At 41.7% G+C, this 10,200-nt stretch overlaps 1 pseudogene; it reads left to right on the top strand.

Annotated features, from left to right (window-relative positions):
- Positions 1–8,203, top strand: part of LOC110307730 — an 87,995-nt pseudogene extending 79,792 nt beyond the window's left edge.
- The last annotated feature ends 1,997 nt before the right edge of the window (positions 8,204–10,200 follow it).

Here is a 10,200-nt window from a genome sequence, read left to right as displayed (position 1 = left end):
CGGATGTCTGCGGCCCCAAAAGGGTGCTGCCTCAGCGGCTCTGTGGCTCCCGCCTGTCCCAGAAGCTGTCTGCCTCTGTGGTCCTCACTCTAACCTGTAGACTAAGTTCGGCGGAGTCCCGGAGCCAAGATGGCGCTCTCTGCAGGGCAGGTCTCTCGTGGGCAGTTTATTAATACATATATCCTGATCATAATTCATCATTGAGGGAAGCCAAAGGAGGAACTCGAGCAGGAAAGAAACATAAAAACAAGAGCTGAAGCAGAGATCATGAAGGGGTGCTGTTTACTAGCTTACTCTCATGGCTTGCTCAGCCTGCTTTCTTATTTAACCCAGGACTACCTGCCTAGGGGTGCCACCGCCCATTAGTGGCCTTCCACATCAACAATTAATCAAGAAAATGCCCCACCAAATGTGTCTACTACCTCTCTCTCTCTCTCTCTCCTGGTTTTTTTTTTTTCCAACACAAGGTTTCTCTGTATAGCCCTGGCTGTCCTGGAGCTCACTCTGTAGACCAGGCTGGCCTCAAACTCAGAAATCCACCTGCCTCTGCCTCCCAAGTGCTGGGATTAAAGGTGTGCACCACCACTGCCTGGCCTACTGCCAGTCATATGGAGGCATATTCTCAACTGAAATTCCCTCTTGCCAGATAACTCTAGCTTGTACCTATTTGACACAAAGGCAACCAGCATGCAAAATTATCATTGCCAGCAATAAATCAAACGAACACACAGACTGAGAGAGCTCCTGGCATCACTGCCATCTATCAGAGGTATGAATTTGGACAAATGCCTCACCTCTTTACTCTTTCTGCTTCTTTTCTTCTTTCTGCTCTCTCGCCTGAAAGAGAGAGGAGGAAACAGAACAGACAATGTCTAAGTTTCTCCCAGTCTAATATTTATTAACTCACCTAAATAGGGACCATCCTGAGCAGAATTTGGCAAAGGGAGAAGCAAACTTTTCTTTGGATTTAAGTGGTGGGTGTTCTTACATAGTAATTCAGAACGTACATAAAATGACATGTGTGGTAAGGCTTTTGAACTTGGACTCATTTTAGAGAGAATGCTTGCTGGAAATTTCCAAATGTGAGAGTTTTAAAGCAATAATAATAATTCCTTTCAAGGAAATACAACAGTTCAAACAAGGGTAGGAAAACGATTATATGGTAATGAGTGCTTATATAAATAAGCTCCTGAAAGGGTTTCCCCACCCCCACCCCCACTCTTTTTCTCTCTCTTTCCTTAAGCAATTTTGAACATGACTGTTCCACCTTGTGAACCCCAGTCAGGATATCACAAGTCTTTGGGGAGTGGGAAGAGCTCCATGTCTTTCAGGCAAAGCACTCACACTTTCCAGTCACTAAAAGCATCTTCCTTAGCTCACAGAAATCTCTCCTTGGCCCACAGTCCCTGCTAACTGAAGGGTAAGATTAATGTCATTTAGTTAAGCAAGAGAGAATGGCACTGTAAAATAACTCAAGCCCTCACAGGGCAATTCAAATGACCAGCAACCTCATAAATAAATGCAGTCATGTCAATATTCACCTGGCAGACCATCAAATCTGAAGTCTGAGCTGAGCTTATTAGATCATTTGGCTTCAGCTACAGGCCTTTGTACAAACAGAAACACAGTAATCGGCTAATTAGCTATCTTTTAAGATTTGAAGAGCCAATTCACTAGACTTTTTTGTTAAATTTTTTATTATCTAGTCAAGATACAGAACAAAGTTTGTGAAATCAAACTATCGTCCCTTACCAGTTGTGTCCTAGAATCGGTGGCAGAGACTGGAGGGTTTAGCACAGTGATAGAGCATTTGTCTGCCATGTGTAGAGCCCTATGTCCTGTGTTCTCAGTACTACAACAAAGAAAAAAAGGAAAAGAAAAGATGGGCATGTGACTCCGTGCATTCATTGTAGAGTGGTTATCTTGATCACACAGAACCATGGGTTTGATCCCTAACCCTTCAGAGGATGACTCGGGCCTATAACCCAAGCACTCATGAGGTGGGGGAAGGAAGTGTCTCCACTACAAAGTAAATTCAAGGCTAGCCCAGGATACATGAGACCCTGGCAGGTTGGGGGGTTGGAGGGAAAAAGGGAGAGGGGAAGAGGGAGAGGTTCATGATTTCCTTTTAAAAAGGTAGCTTTCCCACGTTATGGTTAGTGGCCCAGCACCTATCCACATATGGTCAGAACTAATTGGACTTGGTGAGTCATCAATTTAAAAAGGATACGAATTTGGGAGGGGGCATATTAGAAGGATATGGGGATTGAATGGTGAAAGGGGAGGTAGATATGATCACATGTGATTGTGATTGTATACATGTGTGAATTTCTCAAAAATAAGGAAAATATTCAAAATCACCCTAACATAGTTGTATGGCTCTTAAACCACACAGGGGCCTCTGTTCTTAAACTTCACTCATCCTTTCCAAATGTCTCTAGAACGCAGCCTCTTACATGTACCCTTTCAGGCCAGACCCTCGCCACACCCCACTTGCTTTAGTACATCAGACTTCAACAGAGAGCGTCTTCTATAGCTTCCAAACCTTTCAAATTCTACTCTCATTTTTATGTATAATAGTCTCTCCATCTTTAAGTTTGACCCAAATTCTTGAACCTCGTCCAGGGGGCAAAAGCAGGACCTAAATCTTCTCCTACAGGGTCTTCTTGAGGCTCCTACTAATCCATTCTTGGACTTGACTTTGTTACACGCAGTCCTAATTCCCTTACCTTCCCTGCTATCCACCCCACATAATTCTACATTCCCCCCCTCTCATTATAAACAACCCTACTGAATTACTTGGTGTAAAGCCTTAAACACCCTAAGAAGAACCAACAGACCGGATCTTCAAAAACTCTCCAAGTGGGAGTGTATAGGGGGTTGGGGGAATAGCATTTGAAATGTAAATGTAAAAGAAAATATCTAATAAAAATAATAATAATAATAATAATAATAACTCTCCAAGTAATAAGCCCTGGGTCCCACTGGCTGGCACCCTTCCTCACTGGCTGGCACCCTTCCTCAGCTAACCCTCTAGAAGATGGAATTCTCCAGAATCAGACCCTCAGCATTCTTCTCCTTTCTATTTCTATCCCATCCCTAGATGATCTCATCCAGTCCCATAAATATCTCTGCACTGACAATTCCCAAATTTATATCTTCATCCTAACTCTCTTTACTGAGCTACAGAACGTACACTGAGGCTTCCAGTGTGCACTCAGAATCTTCCTGGGCATACCAAACATGGTAGGTCCAAAGATTTCCCCATCCCACTTAATTATATCACTTCTCTCAATTAATTACTCAAGTCGAAATGTTTGGATACAGGGTGTGGAAGCACACACTAGGAATCACAGCAAATAGGAGAAGATACATAAGGATCTGGAGTTCAAGGTCACCTTCAGCTGCATCGTGAGTTCAACATCAACCTGGGGCTCAAAGACCTCAAAGAACCTGCCTCAAAAAGCAAGTTTGGAGCTTTTTTTTTCCTCTTCCACTCACTTTCTCGTCTAAGATTTAAGCACACAATATCCCTCTATATCTCTAAATTTAATATCCAACATTGTGCCTTTGGAATTTGCCTTAATCTAAATCACCAACACTTCTCGCCGGGAATTTTATAATAGACTGTTTATTCAGAGTGTCAGTGCTATATCAAGGAGCATAATTTGGCATGATAGTCAATTATTGAAGGTTGCTGGAAATGCCTGTCTATCTCCCTCTCCAAAATGGCTATTGAATCCAACGTCTCACACATGATAGGCAAATGTCCTACCACTGACCTACATCCCAAGCCCCTTCTTTTACTTTGAAGCAAGAGCTCCAAGTAAATTTATCCAAACATACCTTGAATATGTACTCCTCATGCCTCCAGCCCCTGAGTGTCTAGAAACACAGGCATGTACCACCACATGCCTCTTGTTGTCTTAATAAACAACTAGGCACAGCATATAGTAGAAAAGGCTAGAAGTTAGAAGAAAAGTGCTTATTCCTGTGGAAGCTCATGGTCTAAAGAGGATGACAGAGTTGGTCTGCACTTCTGGCCCTCAGCTGTTTCTTTCCCCTGTTAAATAAAGAAGTTAGACTAGATGGTCTCTGAGGCCTCTTAAAGTTCTAGAAATCTATTCAATCTGTTTATTGAGTAAATTGCTACCTTTCTGCTCTTAAAAGTCAGGAAACTCAATATTTTCTATTCCCCTGAAGGACAAAAGCAAATTTGTTTTGGTTTGGTTTGGTTTGGTTTTGGTTTTTTTACAAGGTCTTCCCATGATCCTTCTCTAACAGAGGTCAGTAGCTCCCAATAGGGGGAAAAAAGATGCAGCTCTCTCTCTCTCTCTCTCTCTCTCTCTCTCTCTCTCTCTCTCTCTCTCTCTCTCTCTCTCTCTCTGGCTTTTGGTAGTCTGACCATTCAAAACCTCTACTGTTATTCCAGTCTTTGAACCCTTCTTAAGACAAACAGATGCCAAAAAGATGCCAATGTGCTATTTAGCATAAAGACTATCTTTTACTGGGCAATGTGTCCCCGGGTCTGTGCTAAGGCGTTCTCATCTTATCTTTACATTAGTTACTTCCTCATTGCTGTGATTAAAGTACCAGACAAGAAGCAGTTTAAGGACGGAGGGGCTTATTTGGGCTCAGTGTCTAAGGTACAGTTTATCGTGGTGGGAAATCATAGTGGAAGAGTCGGCCATATTGCATCTGCCATCAGGAGGCAGAGGAAGATGAATGCTTCTGCCAAGCAATTTTCTTCTTTTATTTCAATCCATAACCCTGACTTATCTAGGGTAGTTCTTCACACCTCAATTAACCTAACCTAGATAATCCCACATAGGCACACCCTGAAACCTATATCTATGATGATTCTAAATCTCTTCAAGTTAACAATCAAGAGGATCACAGTGTTCTAGATAAGAATGTACTATTTCATCATTCATATTTTATAAAAGAGGACACTAGGATGCAAACGGGTTGATATATGTGCCTAGATGATACCCACTGGCAAAGAAAAAATCTGTTTTCTCCAGCAGAGTCTCAGTTCAGGACAGGCCCCACGCCCAGGAGCAGATGGCCAGCACAAAATGAACTCATTGATACTTCTGAAGTGGTATTTTTATAGAACTTTTGACTCCTTTTGCTTGGTTAGAACTTTTTTTTTTCATTATTGGTCTTTTGCTTGAATATTTGATTTCTGGTTTTGTGGAGTATGTGTTTCTCTGTGTGTGTGTGTGTGTGTGTGTGTGTGTGTGTGTGTGTGTGTTCTTTGTTTTTTAGGAAAGAGAAGAAATGAATATAAAGTTGAGTGGGTAGGAAGAGGGGAGATCTGGGATGCACTGAGAGAGGAGAAAAGCATTATCAGAATACATTATATGAAAAAATGTTTTCAATTAAAAAAGACGTATGACAAAAAGGAAAATAAGAAGTGCATGCCTGAGGCAGAGGCAGGAGGATTTCTGAGTTCAAGGCCAGCCTGGTCTACAAAAGTGAGTTCCAGGGCAGCCAGGGCTACACAGAGAAACCCTGTCTCAAAAAAAAAACAAAAACAAAAACAAAACGAGTGCATGCCTAAAGGTCATATCTGCATATTAACAAGGAAGATGAATTTAGAACCCATTCCAGCTGACTTGAAAGACCAATGTAAGACAAGGTCATACTGTGGTACAGCTACCAGAGATCAAACTCTGAGTGGCTGTTTCCAAGTTTTTGGCCTCTTACTCAAAGAACTAAAATAAAAGCTCACACATATTACAAAATAGCAGGAAACCTTAGTCAAAGCAAGGCAATAGTACAGCTCAGAAATAAATATGGTCAGCAGTGACAATAGGCCCCATGAGTGCAAGTACTCAAGAGCCCTGATCATTACTCAAGGTTTCCTTTTATAGAGTTCAAGCAAAGCAAAGGTTTGGTTGCCAAGGGACATATCTGGTGGTTCCTTGGTTTAAGTAACATATTAAATTATATAACCATTTCTCTACTATACATGACCTTCCCATGATTCATCTAAAGTTAATCACATGCACATCCAATTATACATAGGCAAGTGATAGTAAATAAAAGAGGATGGCTGGAGAGATGGCTCAGTGGTTAAGAGCACTGACTGCTCTTCCAGAGGTCCTGAGTTCAATTCCCAGCAACCACATCATGGCTCATAGCCTCTGTAATGGGATCAGATGCACTGTTCTGGTGTGTGTCTGAAGACAGCTACAGTGTACTCATATAAATAAATCTTTAAAGCAGGGCAGTGGTAGTGCATGCCTTTAATCCCAGAACTTGGGAGGCAGAGGCAGGCAGATATCTGAGTTTGAGGGCAGCCTGATCTACAGAGTGAGTTCCAGGACAACCTGAGCAATACAGAGAAACCCTGTCTCTAAAAAAAAAAAAAAATGTAAATAAATAAATAAAAGAGGACCCCTAAAAGTTCACTAGAGGACACAGTTTGCCTTGTTGCACATGTACCCAAAACCAGTTTAGATTGAATGACCATTGTCCATAGTTCACAAGTGTATTGAGATCCATGAGTAGACTCTGACTGATGGCATTAAAGAAAGGAGAAACTCATTACGCTGTTTGGAGTGGGTTTGTATACAGGTTAATGCAGGTGGGAGTTCCAGTTGCTAGCAGATTGCTAGGTACATCGTGCTAAGGAGTATTTATGGGCAAAGGATTTGCATTATTAGAAGAGAAATGGATACATAGCCCAAGCCAAGTGGAGACCCAGGCTGCTAAGCTATTCCCTATGCTTGTTTGCTTCAGTACCTCTCTCTTGGAATTCTAAATTCCTGCCACACTTTCACCCTTCTAAAACCTCTTGCACTGGCAATACATATGGCCCCTGATATCCTATAGAACACACCCTAGCTTCCTCCTGACTCAACAGAGTCAGCTTCACTATAAGTGTTTGTGATCAGAGACTCAATGTTTTACAGTGTCTGGTACCAGACATGTGGGCACCCAGTAAATGCCCTTGACTGGTATCTTAGAGTTTTATTACTGTAAGGTGACACCATGACCAAGGCAACTCTTATAAAGGAAAACATTTAATTGAGGCTGGCTTACAGTTTCAGAGGTTTAGTCCATTATCATCATACCAGGAAGCATGGCAGCATGCAGGCAGACATGGTTCTGAAGGAGTCAAGAGAGCTACATCTTGATCTAAAGGCATTCAGAAGAAAACTGCCTTCTGCAGGCAGCCAGGAGGAAGGTCTCTTCCTCAGTGGGCAGATTCGAAGACCTCAAAGCCCATCCCTACAGCGATACACCTCCTCCAGCAAGGCCACACGTCCTAATAGTGTCACTCCCCATAGGCCAAAGCATGCAAACACATGAGTCGTTGGGGGCCAACCCTATTCCAACCACTACAACTGGGGAAGACACAGTGAGAATTAATTTACCCATCTAGAACTGTTTATTGCAAACTCTAGTATTGCAAAGTAAAAGGCCAGGATGGGGTAGAAATATTAATACAAGAGGTAAGGGATATGGTCAAAATTCAAAACCCAAAGTTTCATTTACATAATCTCATTACTATTTGTAGAAAATTGAGAGAGATGTTGGGAAATGGGAAAGCACTGACTCCCCTAGAGGATTGCCATGGAAAATGGATTAAAAAAAAAAAAAACTGGTTTAATTAAGACTCTAGGTATTTAAGTGAAATTACAGGTCAGCACACTTATGGGGGAATTTTACTTTTTAAAATGCTTCAAAAGATTTTCAGACGTAGAATTTAATTTGCAGCCCTGTCTGCTGAGCTACATCACAGCAGAACTGGCTCTTGGGCAAGTTTCTTACCTGAGAAACTGACGCTTTTCCTAGCCAACAGAATCAATTGGCAGAGTCTCTGAAACTCTGCCCCAAATTTCTCATAGAAGTCCTGTCGGGAAGACAGAAAGCCCTCTCCCGAACTGTGAGACTGCTGAAGTATTCAGATGCCTCTCAGTCAGTGACAAAACTCGGAGAACTGACTGACATCGAAAGATCCTTCATCCTCAACCCAACCCCAGGGACTGGACCTGTAAAGTTGCTCAAAATAGCATTAGAAAGACAGAAAGATCCAGACTACTCTCTAGGAGATTCCTCGGCTCCAGAGTTGAAGCGGAGAGGAACAAGGGAAGGAAAAAGCATACGGCTACTGCAAGGTCATCAAGGTGGTGCCCGTGACCTTCCAACTGAGGCTGCCAATCCGCAGGGCAAAGGCAGCCAGAAATAGTAGAATGGATATCTGAGAAGCCAGGAGTATTTCAAGAGAACATTCATCAGTCAGAACCAAACCAAGGCAGAGGGGGAGTTTGGGAGGTGAAGGAGGCTGGGAAGAGTTGAGGTCTCAATGATACGGCCCAAAAAGTGCTCAAGGTCACATGATCATGACCGTCGCTCTTATCTGATGCTCTATGCCTTTTTCCTTAAATTGGTGTGATCTGGAAAAAGAGAATTAGAAAACACCATCAGTAATAATAACATATCTACAGATAATTTTTTTCTTGTGTGTTCTCAATATGTTTCCATCCTGTCTAAGAGGTGGCAACAATAGGATAATTTCTTTTTTTTTTTTTTATTGTATTTAGTCAACATCAGCACACAGTTAGAAATAAAATAAATTGACACACAAAAAAACCTCAACAATGACAACAGCATAAAATCCAGGTAAGCAAGCATATCTCTTCCTTCCTTTTACTCAAGAAAGGTAATATGATTGACTTCCCCCTCAAAACAAACACTAGGCACTTTAACACATACCACAGAAATCTCATTTTTCCTTCTTCCCTTTCAAAATGAACTTTTAAATTCCAATTTTCTTCAAAGTACACTGAGACGTGACATTCTGAGCCATCACCAGGAAGCATAGCAGAGACTGTAATATCTATAATTAAGTCTGTTTGTATACCATACATATCACCACAAATATGCCACAGAAAGAGCCCTGAAGGATGGCCAGTTCTGCTAGGATGTTTATCTATATGGCATTTGTCATAAGGAAAAAGATGTGCTGTAGTTCCTGTCTGAAAAAAAAAAAGGCATTTCCTGGAATAATGCAAGATCGTACACTTAGCAAAGTGGGGAAATGAACCATCGCTGTGCAGTAAAATAATAGAGAATACTGACTTTCAGCTGTAGGCCTCTGTGTCAACCTACCATAGAAATGGAGCATATATAAGGGCCTGAAAATCATATCATCTTAAATTTCACCGCTCTCGTCACTGAGCATCAGGGAAGGAAATATCCATACACATGTGCCCTGCTGTGGACAACACCTGCTTTGCTCCTACTTCCTGCTCAAAATGAAGTCAGAGTTTGAAACTGAAATCTCTCATGCCTTTATAATCCCTGTTTCAAATGGGTTGGGTTCATTTTATTCTCCCTCTCAAACTTGTTGCCTACCTCTTAACCTTGACTGCTGGGGAGATTAAAAAAAAAAAAAAAAAAAAAAAAAAAAAATTTTTTCAGTGTTCCTGTATGTGTGAATGCTCAATTTACCCCTAAGATTTATGATTATAAATGTGGTCTTCAATGTAATTCAGCAGAAGTGTTTACATAAATCTGACACTGAAGTTACATTCTGCAATCTAGTCCTGAGGAGACCCTAAAGCCCAACCGATTCAGTCTGGAAGTCAGTCTCTTTGGTCAAAGTACTCCTGAGAGAAACATCCGTCTCCATCTTCCTAGATTGTAACCTGGTAACAGGAGGGGAGCTGGTAGTTGCTGGGACCATCCTATACACTGTTTAGATCCTGCATCTGTTCTGGTAAGTTTTGGCTTCTTTTCTGTGGGTCAGTGCCCAAGACATCTCAATTTCAAAATACCTTTAATACCTTGAATAGACAAGGGAACTTTTTACCAAGTTCAGAGCAATCAAATTGTGCTGCTTAGTTTTTGCCAACATGACACAAACTACAGTCATTTGGGAAGACAGGGCCTTAACTGAAAAGATATTTCCATGAGATTGGCCTGTAGACAAGTCTGTAGAGCATTTTCTTGATTAGTTCTTGATGTGAAGGGCCCAGCCCACTGTGGATAGTGCTGTCTTTAGGCAGGTGGTCCTGGGTTGCATAAACAGCAAGCTAAATGAGCCATGGAATCTCATGAAGTCTGTTTCAGTTGTCAACTTCAGGTTCCTGCTTTGAGTTTCCAGCCTGACTTTTCCTCAGTGATGGACTGTGTGTGACAGATGTATAGGTCAAGTAAACTCTCTCATTTTGTTTATCTCAG

This window comes from Mus caroli, chromosome 13 (genome assembly GCF_900094665.2).
Source record: "Mus caroli chromosome 13, CAROLI_EIJ_v1.1, whole genome shotgun sequence".
NCBI classification, from domain to species: Eukaryota; Metazoa; Chordata; class Mammalia; order Rodentia; family Muridae; genus Mus; species Mus caroli.
The sequence above is the reverse complement of the archived record's forward strand: the minus strand, read 5'-3'. Positions and strand labels throughout refer to the sequence as shown.